General features: G+C 41.3%; 1 pseudogene; it reads left to right on the top strand.

Moving 5' to 3' along the window:
* The window catches only part of LOC133910708 (disease resistance protein RPM1-like), a 91,017-nt pseudogene that overhangs the window by 60,129 nt on the left and 10,006 nt on the right, over positions 1 to 20,882 (top strand).

The raw sequence follows: 20,882 nt of genomic DNA, 5'->3' as shown, positions 1-20,882 counted from the left end.
TAGCAATTAAATAGAAAAAGTTTGATGCCACGTATCCAAATTTCACTGAAGAACCAAGGAATGTAAGGTTCGCGTTGAGTACCGATGGAATGGATCCTTTCGATGACATGAGCACCTCACATAGCACTTGGCCAGTGGTCCTAGCCATCTACAACCTTCCTCCATGGCTATGCATAAAGCAGAAGTACCTTATGTTATCCATTCTTATCTAAGGTCCGAAATAACCTGGCAATGATATAGATGTGTTTCTGAAATCATTGATGGAAAATATGGCGAGACTGTGGAACGATAGGGTCCAGGTGTGGGATGAGTTCCAACGACAGTACTTCACGCTGAAAGCCATGATTTTTGTTACCATTAGTGAATATCCTGCCCTTTTTTTCCTATCGGGGCAGGTTAAAGGGAAGCAAAGGTGTATAGTGTGCTTGGATGAAACCGCTTCTGTGTACTTTCCGTACTCACATAAGGTAGTGTACACGTGACACTGATGGTTCTTACTAAACTCACAGATACCGCAAGATGAAGAAACATTTTGACAACATGATTGAGCAAGGAACTAGCCCAAAACCTCACAGCGGGGAACTAGTGTTTGAAATGGTCAAGAGCATCAAGGTTATTTTTTAGAAGCCACCGAAGGGTAAAAAGAGGAAGAAAAGTGAGACGCCGATTGGCATGCTGTGGAAGAAGATGTCGATTTTCTTTAAGTATTCACCCTACTGGAAGGACTTGGACGTTCACCATAGCATCGATGTCATGCACGTTGAGAAAATTTTGTGTGATAGCATCCTTGGCCTCTTACTAGACATACCGGCAAGACAAAGTAACATAAGGAGTTGGTGCATTTTAAAATTAGGCAAGAGCTACACTCTAAAGATAGACCAATTGGGAAACATTATCTTCCCCCCGGCTAGCTACACTCTGATACCTGAGGAGAAAAAGGCACTATGCAAGTGCTTCGTGGGGTGAGAGTCCCGAATGGTTATTCATCCAACATCAAGAAACTAGTCTCGATGAAAGATTTGAAGCTAATTGGTATGAAATCTCATGATTGTCATGTGATGATGACGCAGATACTCACTATTACAATCAGAGGTATCAAGCCAGGATACATAAAGGTGGTCATCATACGGTTGTGTCACTTCTTCAATGCAATTGCTCAGAAGGTGATCGATGTTGAAAAACTAGGTGCTCTACATAGTCATCTAGTAGAGACTCTGTGCCAGCTTGATATGTGCTTCCCTCCATCCTTTTTTGATATCATGGTACACCTCTTGGTTCATATCATGAATGAGATAATTGCACTAGGCCTTGTATTCTTACATCAGATGTATGTGTTTGAGTGGTACATGGGCATTCTCAAGGGCTATGTATGGAATTGTGTTCACCTAGAGGGTTCCATGATCGAGGGCTACAGTATCGAGAAAGTCGTTGGGTGCTGCATCAATTACATAAAAGATGCTATACCGTTTGGTGTACCGGTATCTCGACATGAGGGGATGATGTCTAGGAGAGGGACCAAAGGAAAGAAAAGATTCATCGATGATGATTACAAAACAGTGGAAGAAGCACATTTCACCATCTTGCAGCAGCTACAGGTAGTGGCGTCGTACGTCAAGCAACACCTGATTGAGCTTCACACAGAAAATCAAGGCTTTTCATATGATTAGATCTTGAAATAGCACAAGCATCGCTTCACCACATGGTTCAAGAACCAAAACCTTCCGGATGATGAATCTGTAGATAAAAGAAATATGAAAATGTTGGCTTGTGACCCATCAAATTTAGTTACAACATGGCAAGCATATGATATTAATGGGTACACATTTAATACTAGAGCAAAGTACAAGAAAAGCACGGCCCAAAACAGCGGCATTCAGATAGAAGCCTCTGACACAATAGGGGAACATATCACCTACTATGGGTTCATAGATGAAATCTGGGAACTCGACTATGGAGTAAATCTGTAGATCCTCGTCTTTCGGTGCAATTAGGTCAAACACCTAAATGACATGATGGTGGACAACTACGGGTTTACAACTATCGACCTCAGCATTGTAGGCCACAAAGATGACCCATGGGTACTTGTTGATCGCGTCGCATAGGTTTTCTATATAATCGACCCCGCGAATGAAAAGAAGCATGTAGTTGTTGCTGGAAAATAAAGAATTGTCATAGTTGACAATGTGGATAATGAGGAAGAATACGATTAGTTCGATGATGTGTCGCCTTTCGGAGATCCAGAAAAGATCAAACTTGTAGAAGCAACCCCCGATAGATCTGTGATGCCCTACATGTGCCTCGATGGTGTAGGAAAAATAGTTCAAGGCCAATAATGCCATGTTATGCAAATTATTTTCCAATGTGACAGAACCTGAAATTTGTATAAATTTAGGATAAGCTATAATTTATATCGAGGACTTGTATGCATGATGTACGAATATGCTTCAATTTATGTCAAGGGCATCTATGGAGTAATAATATGCTTTAATTTATATTTAGGGCATGTATTAACTACGAAGCATAATATGTAACAGAAGAATATTTCATGAAAAAATAAAAAAATAATCAGTACCAGTTCTAGGTAAAAACTGACATTGATACATTTCTACAGGCGGTTCCTTAGGTGAACTGCCTGTGGAAATGTATTTTATATATATATATATATATATATATATATATATATATATATATATATCCCACGCTAGGCCCTAAAAACCCTAGCCCATTAACGAAATTTGCTTGCGCCGTCAGGATGCCCAAGTTAACGGCGCCCTCTGCCTCTATCCGCTGCGCCCTCTGCCTCTGGCATCCGTTCCGTCGACTTTCACCTCTGCGCGCTCTCCCTCCCCAACGAGGAGGGCCACCCCGCAACGCCGCTGCCCCCGACGAGGATGGATGTCAATCAATTGCTATTAATTTCTCTTTTCATTGCTAATTTAGTGGTGTTTTCTCCAGTCTATTAATTAAGCAACAAAAGAAATTGTTGCAATGTTGTTTCAGAAGTAAAGTTTTGTTATCCCTTAATGCGATTAAACATAACCTTTTAGTTTTTCTTCATCTATTTGGGTGGAGGACCATTTTGTCTTTGATTTGTCAAAAGTAGGTGATGTAGACTTAAGATATGAGCACTTATGATGAACGTCACTTGTTGCTGATTCATGAATAATGGGTACAATACATATAGTTAGAGACATGATGAACATGTTATAGAAGATTTGGACATATTACCTTTTCTGCTAGTTGCTATTTCTTGATAATCCACTAGTTGTCATATATGCTAATATTGATTTTGCAACAATTTGAATAGGTGGAATTTTTATGTAGGAATGACACGTACAAAATCAAGTCACCGCCCATGGACATCCTCCCCCCCCCCCCCCGATACAAGGCTCCTCCTCTTACCAGGATCCAGTCTTGGATGATGCTCAGGAGCGAAGCTCGAGTGCATACCTCAACCTGATGCTGATGCTCCGCAGGATTCGATCACTAATGATGCCCTCTCATCTCCGAACACTGATGCAATACCGGATGGTCAGTAAACCGAAGGACCGAGGTATGGCCGAGGTCCCAACAAGATGCCTGAGAGACGTTTTGTCATCACGGAGGTAGATTCAGCTAGGGAGCCCATAAAACCTCTACATGTACTTGAACCGTTCAAGATAGCATGCATGTGTCTCGTAAGGGACCACCATCGCAATCACTTACAGAACTTGGAAAGGCAAACAGGTGACAAGTGGGTGGTTCCCGATAGAATCAAGGATTTCATGTGGGGCAAGTTGTCGCAGAAGTTCGAGTACCCTGAAGGATGCAACATGACCACAGCGAAGCATCAGGCCCTAGTCATAATGGGAAGAATTTTTAAGAATTTTAAGGGTAAATTGTACTGAGATTATCACTTGATGGGTCGAAAGCTAGACTGGGATGATTATCCAACGGTGAAAGATTTTTTGAACGATTTCGTGGAGTATAGGTATTCGGAGGAAGCATAAAAGATAAATGAAGCAAATAAGGCCAACTCCCACAAGAACTTTTACCCTCACATAACTGACTCGTGTGGGTACGTTAGGAAACTTGACCAATGGGAGAAGATGAAAGAAGATGTAACTAAAGGCAGTGTCACACCTGTGATGGCTGAGTGGATTCCACGAGTGAAGAACTACATATATGGGAGAGGGGTGACTCTTGCGACTGATGGAAGCTTATGCTTCAAAAGCAAATGACAACTAGAAGTCATGCGGAAGATTAGATATGCCCACACCCAGTGTTCTCAGGGCTCTTTCCAAGAAGACAGGGAGAATGATGAACTAACATTGGCACTGGAAAACAAGGAGCACACCGGTCACACACGCGATAAGGGTTTAAGGCCTTGGAAGGTCGGATTCGAACAAAACACTAACACTTACATGAAATGAAGAAAAGAAAATATTTTAGAAATGATGGCCATGCTAAAAGAAGAACTTGCAGAGGAGAGACGGATGATAGACACCAAAATAAAGAAGCTATAAAGGAAGCTAGGCAGCAAGCAAAGCAGGAGCTATTAGCCGTCAAAGATAATGCTTCGATGCCCAGGAGAAGCCTTAATCTGTCACCATGTGGACAACATCACAGAAAGCACACCATTCAAGCTTGTCGTGCCAATCTTGGGTGTTCCAACCATGGTGGCTAGGGGTCTAGCTGAGGAATGGGTGGAAGGGACCCTCTTCAACTGTCGTTTGATACCACAGGGATACGCTAGAGTACATGTGGATAGTGTAATAATAAGTACCATAAAAGCAAGCTAGCTTACCCAAGAGAGGCGGGGAAAATGAGGCTCTAAAAAAATGCAGGCCATTACGTCTTGTGACGCAAGCGCGACATATTGTTTGGCGAAGACACAAACGAGTCTGGGTCTAGTTCAAAGTCATCGAACACACCCAAAGGATCTCCGCCTCCTCTGTCATCACCACCATAGCCACCTAGAAGCTCTCCACCTCCTCCGCTGCCACCTCCATAGCCAAACAAAAGTTTTCCACCTCCGCCACTACCTCAACAGCCACCAAAAAATCTCCAACCCCTTCGCCACCATCGCCTCTCCCACTGCAGAAGCCGGTAGCACCTGCACAAGCTCAGAAGTCGATGTCATCTTAGAAATCGACTTCGTCACAGCAACAAGCATCAACTAAGAAGTGGCTATCAACATCTAGAAGCTAGCATATTTTCTGCCTTATGATTTAATGGATGAGAGAAAAACCAAAAGGAAAGTGAGTGCCGATGTCACTGCACACTTCAAGCGTACTGAGCCAGAGAAGAGTGTTATCAATCCAACAACGGTCGCCAAGTTTCTTTAGACTTTAACAAGACCTCTGGACCCACAACTAAAATGTAACTACACACGCATCATGGGTAAGAAACAGTTGAGGAAGGTGTCGATCGAGAAGGTAAAAAAAAATAAAGAGCGCTAGAACAACAGGAAGAATTAGAAAGAAATTTTCTAATTGATGCCGAAATGATAAAAGAAGCACTTTATGACAAGTCCAAGGTTGAAAAGGCATAAACTAAATGGCAATTTAAGCTTGACGAACCATTGGTCGAGTCCTTATCGGAGCTAATAACCCAAATGTGGAGATTTCATGCCTGGTACTTGGAACGGTCGAAGGCCGGTAGAGAGATGTTCACATTCCAATACAGACATTGTGATTTCCTCCACGAAGACGATGAAGTCTAGATTCTTTTAACGAAATGTATCAACTCTACCACCAAGATACCCTCAGCGTTCAACTCATAAGTTTGTAGACTATGTAAGTATCTTACATGTATAATTCACAGAATAAATTCTTGTACCATTAGATTAAATATCTTAACTTCTTGTGTATGTAGAATGGAGATACATACATGCGGTCAAAAGGACATCACTGAAGTAGGATTCCTCGACCTAATGAAAATAAAGCAAACGATGGTCGCCACCCCGCCACAGGAAACCGAGGAATATGCACTTGAATTTATTCAAATGTACCAATTAAAGAAATACATAATTTTACCTTAGAACTTTGGGTACGTGTTTCCCTCTATGTTTGTACTACTCTTTTTTAGTATCACGACATTAGAACTTAGGACTAATTCCTATGGTGACATATATGCAGATTTCACTGGGCCCTCTTTATCATCCAGGCTGATTATAGCAGTATCATTGTCCTCGAAAGGAAAAAAAAAATCAAGTAGGCGAATACCAACCAGTCATAGACTTGCTACAAAGGTAAACTAATCATTTCATTAACGCTTTAGTAAACTTTGAATCGATTGGATCTAAGTATAGTTACGGTCAATAATCACCCACGTACAAGGTGTATGTGAGCTATGTCAAGAGGAAAGGATGTCACTTTCCATTTCGGAAGGAATGGAAAATCGTAACAGACTGTCCTTGTAGGCTTGCCCAAGGCAACAACTTATGTGGCTACTATGTATGTGACTTCATGCATGAATGGACCGAAAATAATTATAGTACTATTACCAAAGCTGAGGTAAGTGGTATACAAATTGATGATTAATTTTTAGTTCCTACTAGTTTTCAAATAGATTGATTTCTTTAATTCTGGTAATTGCGAGCTGGAAACAGGTATCCTCATGCCACAGAGAATCAATGCAATTCAGGAACAACTCTACGGGTTCATCAATGACCAAGTCATTCCAAAGTCTATGTGGAACCATGTTTCCAAATGGTGTTGTTCGCAAGCTGTCCCTTCAATTAGCCCTGTGGAGGTCGTTACCTGATTCTTCTCAAGGCAAAAGCTATTGTTCAGGGTCTTCGGTTAACATGAACAATTGAATGACATCACTTCTTACCGTTTTGTTGCATACTTCTATTAATTATGAACTTTTATTGTAAAATTGTATTAGTTATGATCTCTAGTCAATAACATGTGAAATATGGTTATGTATGCATGAATGAGATGAATTGTGAATGAACTGTATATGTGTGTGATAGTATATGTGTTGTATGTGATATTACTTGTGATGTTGTCAGTAATGATTAGGTTTTGTACAGGGGGAGGGGCCATCAGTGCTAGCTCATGATAAAAAATTGAAACTAATACGAAGACTATTAGTGCCAGCTTGTACCAAAAACCAGCAATGGTAGTTAAGTACCAGTGCCGGTTACTTGTTATGAACCAACACTTTGGCCTCAGTATCAGTGCCAGGTTTTTTTTATGAGCCAGCACTGATACTCATTATCAGTGTCGGTTAATAAATTAGCATTAATAGTCCGTGATTATCAGTGCTGAGTAATCAGTGTTGGTTCAAAAACTGCAACTGATGGTGTTTTTGAGCTAGGACTGGTGACCATTTCTATAGTAGTGAATGTTGTTGGGTGACATTGGTCTCTTAATTGAATGATTGAGCGATCAAAGGATGTGAACGTCAAGACTAAGGACCTTCTAGTTCTAAGTGTTATAAGCAGATGAATGACACTTAGAGTAGCATAGGCTCTCTTTTGTTCTTTGACCGTAGTATAAAAAGGGGCTAAGAGTAATATGGGTGATTGGGCAATGGTTAGTTTTGGACCTCTAGCCTATAAATACCCCTTCATTTCATCTCAGTGGTATCCCTTGCGAGCCAAAAGAGCTGAAACACTTAGTGTGTGATCAAGAGGTAAGGGAGTGCACTAGAGTGATTCGCAAAGTTCTTAATTGAAGATTAAGGACATCATTAGTGCAAGGAGAGTATCAAGTGTGCATCTAGCTGTAATCTAAGTTTGATTTGGGTCAAGTGAAGCTATTGACTTGTTACTTTTAGTGGTTAGCAACACCTAGCCGATCTTGATGAATGTAGGTGTCTTAGTGAGCTCTTAGAGTTCTTGTAGGATTCCCAAGATGAAGCTTTTTGCTTGGTTTGAAGCCTGTCAGACAGTGATTGGGGCTTATATGTATAGAGAGAAGAGTTCCTAGGTGCTGCAACCTAGAGAGTGGATCAAGGAATGATCTAACCGTGTACCGAAATTAGTTCATAATCAAAATCATCAGTCAATACACATCTCAGAAAAATCGTGAACACCGAATATTCCGACATGTACCCCTCCTGAGTGTCGAACCATCTGGCACGTGCAAACCATCAGACCGACCAACTTTTGATCATCTCTGTAAGAAATAGTCTGGCATTCTCTTCACATGAACTTTGGGCCAGCCGGCAAGTAGCATTTACCCAGAGCCATTATGTAGCCTCTCTACATGAAAAGCTTCGGCAATCTCTCCAACATTCATACTCAACATCGCCGGATCATTCGACACGTGTAATAAGTTCATCAGAGCCAATTTACACTCTCTTTGTAAGAAATGCATCGCCGGATCATTCGTCTAGCTCGAACGCATAACTTAGGCTATCATAGGCCACGCATCACGCGTGAGCAACCACGCGAGCGCACACGCTCTAAACAGGATTTCCATGCCTCGTCTTGCTCACCTAATAAAAGGATTCTGTGGGCTCTTATATTGGTCTCACGTAGAGACTCTTTTCTTGGTTGCCTTCTAAATCTTGTCTATTTTAAGATGAATTTTAACTGTTATGATTATGGTCCATAACAATTAATAGTGTAGATCTTTCTTTTTTCCATAATTAATATGGTGATTTCTAGATCTTATGAGCAAAAGAGGTTGTTCATTTTAACTTTGCTATACTAAAATAAATAATAGACTCTTGAGATGGTCTTGTCCAGTTCAGTCACAAGATACGCTATCGCAGAGCTGAAACTGTCAGACCACAACGACGAACTGGATCAATTGAGCTAATTTGGTTCAAGCGTTGAAGTCAAATTGTTGAAACCAAATTACTTTTTTTTTAATTGTTAGAACCTTCAGGTAGAAAGGCCCGATTGGTAGGTAAGTGCAAATAGTAACGGAAATGCTAGGAATTTATGTCCGGTCTAACGTTTGTGTTTCTGCAGTCCATCCCGTTGAAAACTGAAAGTTCAAAGTAAGCAGTATGGGTCGTTGATTATTTTTTTTTTTAAATGAAGTGTTGTGTCGTTGCAGAGAAGTCTGGGTTTCATGGTTCTTGAACTGATCGATGGTCACACTCACATGTCTGCAGAACGACCAACTTGGAAATTCCAATAAGGAGACTCACTTTCACCAATTCTTTTTATTACGATGATAGATATGATTATCACTTTGATTGCATGAGCGAAAGATGATCAAATATTTGGGGTACTATCACATTTGATTGATGATCGTGGGGATGCAAAAATATGGCACAGATAGAATCCGATAAGTGTCTCCTCTGTTAAAGAGGTTCAAGCTTAAGGATGAACAGTGAGTCAAAAGTAAAGAACGAGAAAGAGCAGAGTTAGTGTAAATGAGGAAATATCGGAATCCTCTTTTTCTAGCTCTTTGAGGGTTTATTTTATAGAGAGAATAGGTAAGGAAAATTACCACTCTACCCCTAAGATATTATGTTACAGTCAGTTTATATGTGATGTGGTAACTATGATATTATAATTGCTACAGTATGTCACCATACGTCGTATAAATATCTTAAGGCTAGGATATTTTCCTTAACAGTACCCTTATTCACTGATACTGAGGTTCTAAGGGGCTCACAGATGCATAGAGAAATAGCTCCAGCCCCTTCGAAGTCGGGATATCCCGGATCGCTCCTGGCATTGTAGCACGGACGTCTTTGGCAAGGAGTGAAGGCCACAAAGCTTACCGGGGTCGCATGCCTAGGGTCCCGGTGGTGGAGCTCGAAACCGATGACGGAGGTGATGACGACGAGGTCTTGACCCCCTCAACACATAGCTATGGTGATGCTCGATGGAGGCAGGGCTATCTGGAGCACCGCGATGTGGGCCGAATGTGAAGTCGATAGCAAGGCCATGGGAGGCAGTCTACAACCCCTCAGTGGTTAGCCGTGGCGAGGCTCGACGGAGGCGAGGCCAGTCAGAGCGTTGTTGCAAGGCCAGAGCTGAAATCGACGGTGAGGCCAATGGAGGCAGTCTGCTACCCCCTCAGTGATAGAAGCGGCGAAGCTCGATAGAGGAAAGGCCGATTGGAGCATCGCGGCGAGGCTGTGGCGGCGAGGCTAAGGGAGACAGCCCGCGACCCCCTCAGATTGTAGTTGCAGAGATACTCGATGGAGGCAAGGCCAGCCGAAGCGTTGTAACGAAGCTGGAGGTGAAGTCGATGGTAAGGCTAAGGAGGGCAGTTCGTTATCCCCTCAGCGGTAGACGCAGCGAGGCTTGATAGAGGTAGGGTCGTTCGGAACCCCGCGACGATGGTTGGAAGAAAAGGCGATGCCGAGGCTGAGGGAGGCAGCCTGTGACCACCTCAACATGTATTCGTGGATATACTTGTTGGAGACAAGGCCGACCGGAGTGTCTCGATGAGCCTGAAGCTGAAGTTGACAGCAAGGCTGAGGGGGGCGGTCCGTTATCCCCTCAGCGATAGACACAACGAGGCTCGACGGAAGCAGGGCAGTTTGGAGCTCCGTGGCGATGGCCGGAAGCGAAGGCGATGGCGAGGCGAAAGTGCCACCCTACATCTTCGCGTTCGCCGCTATCAGGATTGGATTCAAGGACCTTGGGCCGAAGGCGATGGTGAAGCCAAGGGAAGCATTCCGCGACCCCCTCAGTATGTAGTCATGGTAATGCTTGATGGAGGCAAGGCCAATCGGAGCATCGCGGCGAGGCTGAAGGTGAAGTCGACAGCGAGGCTGAGGGTGTAGTCCGCTATCCCCTCAGCGGTATACGCAGTGAGGCTCGACAAATGTAGAGTCGTCCGGAGCCCAGCAGTGATAGCCGAAAGCGGAGGCAACGGCGAGGCGGAGAGAGGCAGTCCGCAACCCCCTCAGCCTGTAGTCGTGGAGATACTCGTGAGAGGCAAGGCCAATCGGAGCATCACGACGAGGCCAGAGGTGAAGTCGATGGCGAGGCTGAAGGGGACAGTCCATTATCCCTTCAGCGATAGACACGACGAGGCTTGGAAGCGAAGGTGACGGCGAGGCTAAGGGAGACAGCTTGCGACCCTCTCGGCATGTAGTCACGGTGATACTCGCCCCAGAGCCAACCTATTCCAAGTCGCACTCAAGTTTCTCGGGATCTAGACACTTGCATTGTTTCTAATCCAGCGTTGCGCTATTTTTTCTAGTGTATGTAATTTCCCACATGGGAACTCGATATTTCAAAAGTTTCAAAGTCATTTTGAGAGCAATGGTACATTATGGATTTCTTATAGTTTCCCTTGTACATTATGGAAAATAGCAATAACAGTAGATTAGGCATTCTGGGTGATGAATCGAGTCACAAACACAACAGGACTTCAGCATAGGCAAGAATGGCCATGGCTCATCCAAGAAGATTGGCTCAGAATGGAACAATGATGGATTAACTCAAGCCGAAAAGAAAACAACTATAGAGATTATGGAAAGCACAAAATGGAAGACCAAGAACTGGAGGAGCGGCATGCTCATCTTGGGGATCAATCCCAAACGCTTGCACTCCCGGATCGGGAGCCACTTAACAGCCAGATGGACGGGGCTTTGAGACTATGGAGCCGAACCGAGCCGAGCGAACGCCACGAGAAAGGGATGCGACGCGAGGATCAGGTGATTGCAAGGACTGCAATTACGGAGCAGAACCGAGCGGAGCAAGCGCCGCAAGGATTGCTGCACTTGTGTTCCCGTGAAACCCGCCCGCTGCGCTTCCGGTCGCTGCTCGTCGTGTTATTGCGTGGGCAGCGGCCTACGGGGGTGCAGGGAGCTTGCGCGGGGACGCCGCGGAGGCGCCAAAGAGGTGGTGCGCAGGGCTCGGGCTCAGGGTTGATAACAAGAAGAATGGCGATGCCGCCCAGTGCTTCTTCGCGAGAGTGGCTGCGGCGGAACAAAGGATGAGGACGGGCATGCTCTGGGGAGCCTCGTGAAGTCCAGATCCGATGGGTCTCCTTGCTTGCTACCTTGGTCGAACAGCTCCAGGCTTGGTGATGACGTGGCTCAATGTGGGATGAGAGAATAGATGGACTTTACTATAGATAGATTAGTGATGATCCCAGCATTTTCGTCATGAACCTAAGGCAGGACACTATGGGCAGCTATTTTTGTGATGATCACAATATTTTGTCACTAAGATATGACATGTTATGATGATTTCGTCGCTTCGTCATCTCATTGATGATAAACTATTTATGACGATTCTATATTTCGTCTGAATATTTGATGATGATTTTATATGTTTGTCTCTAAGATTTAACGATCTGTGACGAGACAAATGTAATCTGTCATGAAATATATATATTGGTGAACTTTTTTAATTTAAGTGAATTGCACAAAATAAAAGTATGGTACTTTGTAACATAAAACTATAAGTATTGCACACTAATTTCACACAAAACTTGATTTTAATTAGATTCACTTAAAAAATGGTCTTATGTTTCTCCAAAAATTCTAAAAAAATTTGTAAATATTTCATAATCCATGTGCAACCTATTTTAATTAGATTGATCTAAAAATGTTATGTATAATTTAAACTAAAACTCTCTAAAAATACTACTTTTATAACACCTAACAATTGTTAGGGCCTCAAATAAAATCCATAAATATTGAAAATTCACTAATATTCTTCTTATATGATGGAATAATTTTTAAAGTTATTTATAGCACTAGATTATGCGGTGAAAAAGTGAGTTCTTTTGAGTTCATTTGTTAGCAAAGGAACTCACTTTTTCACCATATAACTTAGGGCTAAAAATAATTTTAGAAATTAATCCATCATATAATAAGAATATTAGTGATTTTTTTCATATTTTTGGGGTTTTATTTGAGGCCCTAACAATTGTTAAGTGTTATAAAAGTAGTTATTTTGGAAAAATTTAGTTTAAATTCTACACAGTATTTTTGGGTGAATCTAATTAAAATAGGTTACACATAGATTATGAACACATACAAAAAAAACTCTAGAATTTTTAGAGAAACATAAGATCATTATTTGATAAATCTAATTAAAATTAAATTTTATGTGAAATTAGTACATAATACTTGTAGTTTCGTATTACTGGTTATAATACTTATAGTTGTTACAAATAGCTCCCTACTTATAGTTTTATGCACTCTTTTAATTTTGAACCGTCCAGATCGGGTTAGAAAATTGTTGAAAATCCTAAATCCTTTACAAAGCCCTCACAGTTATTGCGTCGAGAACAACAAACTGTCCCCTCCTTTCACCTCCGCCTAACCTGAGCAGGCTGCTTCTTTTCGCGTCTGATACGGATGAGATTCTTAACTTGAAAATGATAAAGCCTTCACCAAATCTTAATCGCTCCCACCGATATTGTGGCTCTTCGAGATATATTGTGGGAAAAAGCTAACTTTTTTTGCAGGATGGTTCCCCAAGCTCAATTCTCTGTCATTAGCTAACATGGAACGATTATGAGTCTACATATTTTATTTGGAACTTGCTGGTTTAAGGAAACTAAAGGCTGTACGTAAGGACACTCCACCAGATGTTTCTGACAGATATGTCAAATGAGTTCATAGAAATACTGCAAAGAAGTGACAACCACATTGTTCAACACATACCTAACATCCATAGTTTTGACTGCTCTGATTCTTAAGCAGGTAATTTCCATTTTCTTAGTGTGCTGATTACTTGATGAAACAACTGATATACTAGTCAATACTTTTGCCTTTTGCCCCTTCATTTTTTTTTGGCCTAGGCCTGTACACTTTTCTCCTCCTATATTAATACAAAGTTGGCAGAGCTCCTGCAATTTTCCGTTCAAAAAAATATATACCTGGAAGTCAGGCATCTGCAAATATCATCATTATATCCACTAGCTAAGACATCTCCTGTCTTTCATCATCTTGACCTGTTGGGATATGTTTACATAAATAATTGCCCTACTGTTTTTACTTTATGCACAATTCTTCAGTTGAAGTACTGATCTTGTTCAATTCAGCCACAAGATATGCTATCAAAGAGCTGCAACAATCAGACTACGACGACAAGCTTGACCAGTTGAGCTACTTAGGTTCAAGCGTTGAAGTCAAAGTACATTTTTTTTTAATTGTGAGAACATGCAGATAGAAAAGTCCCAAATTGTAGGTAAGTACAAATAGTAATAGGATGAGAACATGCAGATAGAAAGGCCCAATTGGTAGGTAGGTACAAATAGTAATAGGAAATGCTAGGAATTTATATCCGGTCTGGCATCTGCAAGTATCGTCATTATATCCACTAGCTAAGACATCTCCTGTCTGTCATCATCTTGGCCTATTGGGATATGTTTACCTAAATAATAGCCCTACTGTTTTTTACTTTATTCACAATTCTTCAGATGAAGTACTGACCTTGTCCAATTCAGCCACAAGATATGCTATCACAGAGCTGCAACAATCAGACTACAACGACGAGCTTACCAGTTGAGCTAATAGGTTCAAGCGTTGAAGTCAAAGTACATTTTTTTAATTGTGAGAACATGCAGATAGAAAAAGCCAAAATTGTTGGTAAGTGAAAATAGTAATAGGATGAGAACATGCAGATAGAAAGGCCCAGTTGGTAGGTAGGTACAAATAGTAATAGGAAATGCTAGGAATTTAACTCCGGTCTAACGTTTGTGTTTCTTCAGTGTTCATCCCGTTGTGGTTCAAAAATTTATCCAAAACCGGTCGATTTTCGCGAAAACTGGTCGATATTTGTGAAATCCGGTCAATTCGGTCCACACCGAATTCTGAAGTCGACCAATTTTCGAATTTGAATTCAAAATTTCAAAAAATAATAATAAATCATAAAATTCTAAAAATGATAGAGACAATTGTAAGACCTTCTGTGACTTTTTAAAAAAAATAATGTCGTTTGCGTCATATTTGATGGAGAGGAAGTTTGGGGGAAAAAAAAAGAAAATGCGTGCTTTAAAAAGCATGCAGCTCATTTAGTAGGGTTCACGTTAAGAAAAATAATAACATACAAACATATATATTTTTTTACCTTAAGAGGATCTATAAAATTAGTTTCACTTCATTTAGAGATTTATTAATTTCTCCATGATTTTTACAAAGTTCACAAGTATAAAATGAACAAGTTAAGAAACAGCACTATAATTAAATTTTTCATATCTACCATTATTTTTCCTATATAAAGCATAGTATAAGTAAACTAATAAAAATGGTTTCACTAATTTTAGAGGTGTGATGGATTAGTTATGGATTAATCTAGTTGCAACACATTTACATAATCCTGCATGTTACAATAACTATTTCATGAGTTCATGTATTTTTTAAAGACATAGGATCATGTAAGAAGACTAAAAAAGTGGTTTCATGATTTTTGGATTAGCAAATAATTAACTACACATTTAACTAATTTTAGCAAATACATTTTCTCACAGAAATTAATTGACTTTTTATTATTATAAATACTTTTATAATGTAGATCATGTTACAAGGAAACCAACAAAATTTGTTTCACTTGATTTGAAGCTCAGATGAATTAGTTATTGATTTTACCAGGTTGAGCTATTTTGGGGTTTTTTGTTGAACTTCACTGAAATTTGAGAAATGCGCTTGGTAAATTGAGAAATTCGACCGGTTTTGACTAATTTGTTCAAAATGCGTTCAATGCAGAAAATGTGATCGGTAAATTGGAGAATGCGCTCAGTTTTCGGTGAAATTCGACCGGTTTTCGCTGACTCGATTCAGTCGATTTTTGCGCTACAAAAAATTCGGGCATCTATGACAAAAATGTTTATAAAAAAATCTGAAAATGTCACGAAATAGGGGTTATTTTGTGAGATTCATGACATTTCATCATGAGTCTGTAGTGGGACAGTTTCGTCAAGTGTGTCTATGACGAATTGGTTCCGTCATCATTGAATGTCCACTATTTTGTGATGTTAATATATGCTATTGTCACAAAAAAAAAATTAGATGATGTCTAGTACACATCAATGGTGAAATTGGCCTAAAAAAATTCTAGCGGGAAAGCAAAATATGGGCGTGTGGACGCGAGGGAGCCCAAAACTGAAATGAATATCCTGAGGCATCTATGATCTTTCCCACACATTTTTACTACACCCTCTCACTCGTGAATCTCCAATTTACCTTTGTTCTCCCCACGCATCCCACTAGCTATGACTCCGGACTTCGTTGCTCAGATCTATCATCTTCAGTGCCCTCCATCGTCGTGACTTATGACCTCGACACACCTCTGGTGTCCCTCTACCTCCTGTTGTCCCTCCTCCCTCTACTAGCCATGTGCGTGTCGTCACCCCTTATCCAGCAGCCACCGCCGCGCATCCCAACTCCTCTCGTGGGGGAAAAGGGACAGCAAACAGGCAAAAGCACACTGACTTCACCACGAAAGTTTGGGGCCACAGACATGTCACCGACGATGATGGCGGTGTGGAGTCTGAGGAAGACTACAATCAATTTGATGCGTTGCCTCCTTTCAGAGAGGACATCGACCTAGGTCCTATGAAAGACACCAACGAACCTTCATATGTACGTTGTGATCATAATGAAGGGTGAATCGTTAAGACAAAGTACATAAATTGTATTAATTACTATATATGAATTTGTTTCATATGCAATTATACCTCATTTACATTATGGAAGCTTCAATTTGTAGTTTACGGTGGAAGATGTCTTTACTATTAGGCATATTGATTTTTCATTTTTAATGAATTAGCAATAGCACAAGCACTATTGCTATGTATTACTATTTTTGATGAATTAGCAATAGCACTAGCATATTGCTATTTTCATATTACATGATTAACATTAGATATTGTTATGAGCATATTTATTTTCAATTTTTAATGATTCATAATATTTATCGATGAAATTAAGATATATAGCAAGCCCCAATATAGAAACTTAGGTATGAACATATATATTTTAATTTTTTATTGAATTAGAAAATTGAATCATGAAAATTAGGTATATACAAAACTTAATTTTGGTATATAGGAAGTTCAAATTTAAATAAATATATATTAGGATTTTAGGTCAACAGAATAGTAATAATTATAGATAGTACAAACTCAACTGAAAACACTTGAGTAGTGCAATAGTTTAATTGTTCGGTCTTACTTGGGGCAGGTCATGGGTTCGAGTCTCTGCGCACGCACGCAGCTAAATCAAATTTTTTGCACCCCACCTGCAGTGAAAGGGGTTTCACTGCCAGTGAACATACTTGACTGGCAGTGAAAGTTGTTTCACTGCCGATAGCCTTATTGGACCGACACTGACATATGTTTCGCTGCCGATTGTCCTATTGAGCCGGTGATGAAGATCCACTTTCACTGTCGGTCGTCATCTTGAGCCGACAGTGAAAGTCCTTCCCTATAAAAGTGCTCGACGCCCGCACCCTCTAACATGTAGAAAATTTTTCCCCTTCCTAGCATGTGCCCTCCGTCGAATCGCCTCCTGACGCAAAGGAGCCCGCACTGTCGTACCCTGCATCATCGTCCACTGCAGCCATCGCCGAGGACCACCACTTTGACGCCAAGGAGCTCTCCACCTCCTCCTCAACGCCGAGGAAATTGTGCTGTCATGCATTGCGCCCTCATCCACCGTCGTCGTTGCCGAGGACCACCACCTTAACACTGAGGAGCCCGTTGCCTCCACCCCGACGAGCACCTCTACGCTGAGGAGCCCGTGCTGTCGTGCCTTGCGCCCTTGTCCACCGCTGCCGTCGCCATGGCCCACCACACTGACGTCGAGGTAGGCCTCCTGGCTCCCCCTCCATCTCCTTGTCCCCTCCAATTCCTAGGGTTTAAGCTCAAGTTCGTAATGATTCATGGCCGGTTGCTTGTGTGTTCAAATGATAAGAACAAATGCTTGTGTGCTGGTCTTTTGTGTGTTAAAATGATAAGAACTAATGCTTCTTGTAGTCCTTTTGTATGTTCAAATGATAAGAACATATGTTGTTTGTGGTCCTTGTCTGTGTTCAAATGATAAGAACATATATGCTGCATCGGTCCTTTTGTGTGTTCAAATGATAAGAACATATGCTAGTTGTGGTCCTTGTGTGTTCAAATGATAAGAACATATATTGCTTGTGATCCTTTTGTGTTTTCAAATGATAAGAACAGATGATGCCTCGGTCCTTGCTAGTCTGTACTTGTACACCGAGACATATTTTTTATGTTGTCTCTGCAGTGGGCTACCTATTATAATTTGATACCTATTATAATTCTTGATTACGAATTGCTATCATTTCTTATTATCACATTATTATTTACAACACTTGCACATTGGCCTTATTAGGTTCACATAGTAGTGGAATAAGAAGGATTTGTCCAAACTGTGGTCAATGTCCTTCATCTTCCCTATTATATGTGCCTAATAAGATCATTTGCTATAGCCACTGAGGTCATTTTTTTTTACTCATGTTACGTGTTGTATTAAAAATTGCACTATTTTCATACTTGTTTTTTCTTTTGGAAAATGATGAAATTGAAGACCATACATATGATTGCAAAGCTCAATTGGAATGGTTATTACACATGCATCTTGCACGTCTTTTCACAATACCAGTCGAGCTTGTAGTCATATATAATTATTTGCATAATTTGATGCTAATGCTATTTTCATACTTGTTTTACATATTTTTTGGTGTTAGCGTGGTTTGTAGTGTATCATTTTTTGGCCTTAATGGATTCAAAGGAGCATGTTACGTACGATACAAGTCCAAACAGGAAGTTGTTGCGGCATACAACAGTCAAGTTATCCAGATCAAGCTAAAATTGCCTACCTTTGAAAATAAGGAGAAAAAATTTGATTTCATGTGTAAAGATGTCGTAATCTTAGTTCTTGTTGTAATCATGATTTTGCTATGTAAAATGATGTGACTTGTAAGGTCAATGTGTCACTTGTCAGTACCTTTGTGCCTATTTTGCTACGTAAGATGTGACTTTTTTGTTAAATGTTGTCGTAATATACTCAATTACAATATTGTATGTGTATACATTCTATCTATCGACTCCTTTATGGCTCTCTCATTCTTTCGATAGCCTCTCTCCCTCACTCGTCAGCTTTATCTCTATCTTCCTCCTTCATCAGCTCTCTATATGTAGAATACTCAATTGCTTATAGTCATCGTATAGAGAACTCGCAGGAAGGTATGACACCACTAACTGACGATCCAGCTCAGGTGCTAGAAGGAGATGTAGTGCCGCCATCAAACATTGAAGAAGGTAGCCCGAGCTACTACCTCAATCCAGACCAAACAGATGCCTATGGAGGCGATGGGGTAATTCATAAGTAGATAAATGCATCTGTTCTACATATTTTCGTATAGGTTCTCAATAGTTTTTTCGCTTATGCGCAGATGCTTGATGCTCTGGAGGGTCATGACCATGAGCAATCCTAGGAGCGGCATCGTGCTCGAGGTCCCTCGAAGACGCCTACGAGACGATATATGATCACAGAGGTCTCACTAGTAGGGGAGCCAACTGCACCAGAGAGAGTTCTGGGGCCATACAAGTCAGCCTCTGGGATTGTTGTTAAGGATCATGTGCCCATCAGCTACATATTATGGACTGGCGAACGAGGTGATCCACACGTGGTTCCTGATTCGATCAAGAATGACATCTTGTGACCTAAGATATCAGAGAAGTTTGACTTCCCTGAAGAGACAGATATGGAAGTAGTTATCGTAAGACGTTAATGATCATGGGCCTTTCATTTATGAATTGTAAGGGCACACTAAACAGAACCTATGTGTAGAAAGGTACAATGCTAGATTTCCACAAATGGCCGAACCTGGAAGATCATTGGTAAGCCTTTGCAGAGTACAAGTTGTTAAAAGAAGCATAGATGTTAAGTGAGGTGAACAAAGGAAATTCGAAGAAGAACCTCTATCCCCACAAAGTTGGTAGTCGTGGGTATGTGAGGAAAGAACGGAGTTGCAACAACAGCTAGATGAACTACGAGAGAGAGGTGTCATGCCTGAGACAGAGGGCTGGAGCAAACAATTGACACACTTCCTTCTTAGGAGGGGTGCTCCTTACTCGTTTGATGGAAGCTTATACTTTACGACCTTTAAAGACCAAAAAATGACACAAACTCTTACAAAAAAAAACTTATGGAATCCCACGAGCAGTCTGCACAAGGCTCTTTCAAGCCAGACAGGGATAGCGACGACCTCACCTTGGCAACGGGAAACAAGGAGCATGGTGGTCGCACATGAGGCGTTAGGGTGATGGGTTGGAAATATAGATTCCCATGCGATGTTGACAATTACAAGAGTCAAAAGAGATCCCAAGCAGAATGAGAGGCACAACAAGCTAGGATGATGGAAATGCTCGAACAAGCGCTACAAAAGGAGAGGGAACATATAGAGGAAAAGATAGCACAAGCAGTATAGCAAGCTCTCATGCGTGAACGGAGCGCCATTGTTAGCGAACAGGAATGGCCGGCAGCGTCTCCTAATTTTGCGTGCTCCTGCCCCGGTGGTTGTCGAAGTAGCTGTGCGTCTACGGGAGTTCTGGAAGCTGATCCCATCACTTATCATGTGGACCTCATCACAGCATGGACACCGTGTGAACTTACACATTGGTGCTAGAAATATTACCATCAAAGTGGCTTCTGGCGTGGCTTATCCCCGCGGCTCCCATGAACATTTGCACGGACGTCCGGTACCAAAGGGTTATGTTACGGTCGAAGTAGATGAGGCAGTTGACCAGTATCATCATGTTGAGGTGGACTACCTCACAGAGGAGAGGGCGAACATTATAGGAGAGAATGAGCACACATTCATCACGTGGGAGAAGGTCTACATAGTTTTTCCACAAGGGATAGCTCCCGAGAACCTCTTCTCTCCACGACACCCTGAGCTGCCATTTTCTCAAAGATCTCCCTCTCCTCAGCCATCTCCTAGAAGAAGTCCACCTCCCTAGCCATCGCCTCGAAGAAGTCCACTG

Source organism: Phragmites australis, chromosome 3 (genome assembly GCF_958298935.1).
Source record: "Phragmites australis chromosome 3, lpPhrAust1.1, whole genome shotgun sequence".
NCBI lineage: Eukaryota > Viridiplantae > Streptophyta > Magnoliopsida > Poales > Poaceae > Phragmites > Phragmites australis.
Note: the sequence above shows the minus strand (reverse complement) of the source record. Positions and strands in the feature narration are given on the sequence as shown.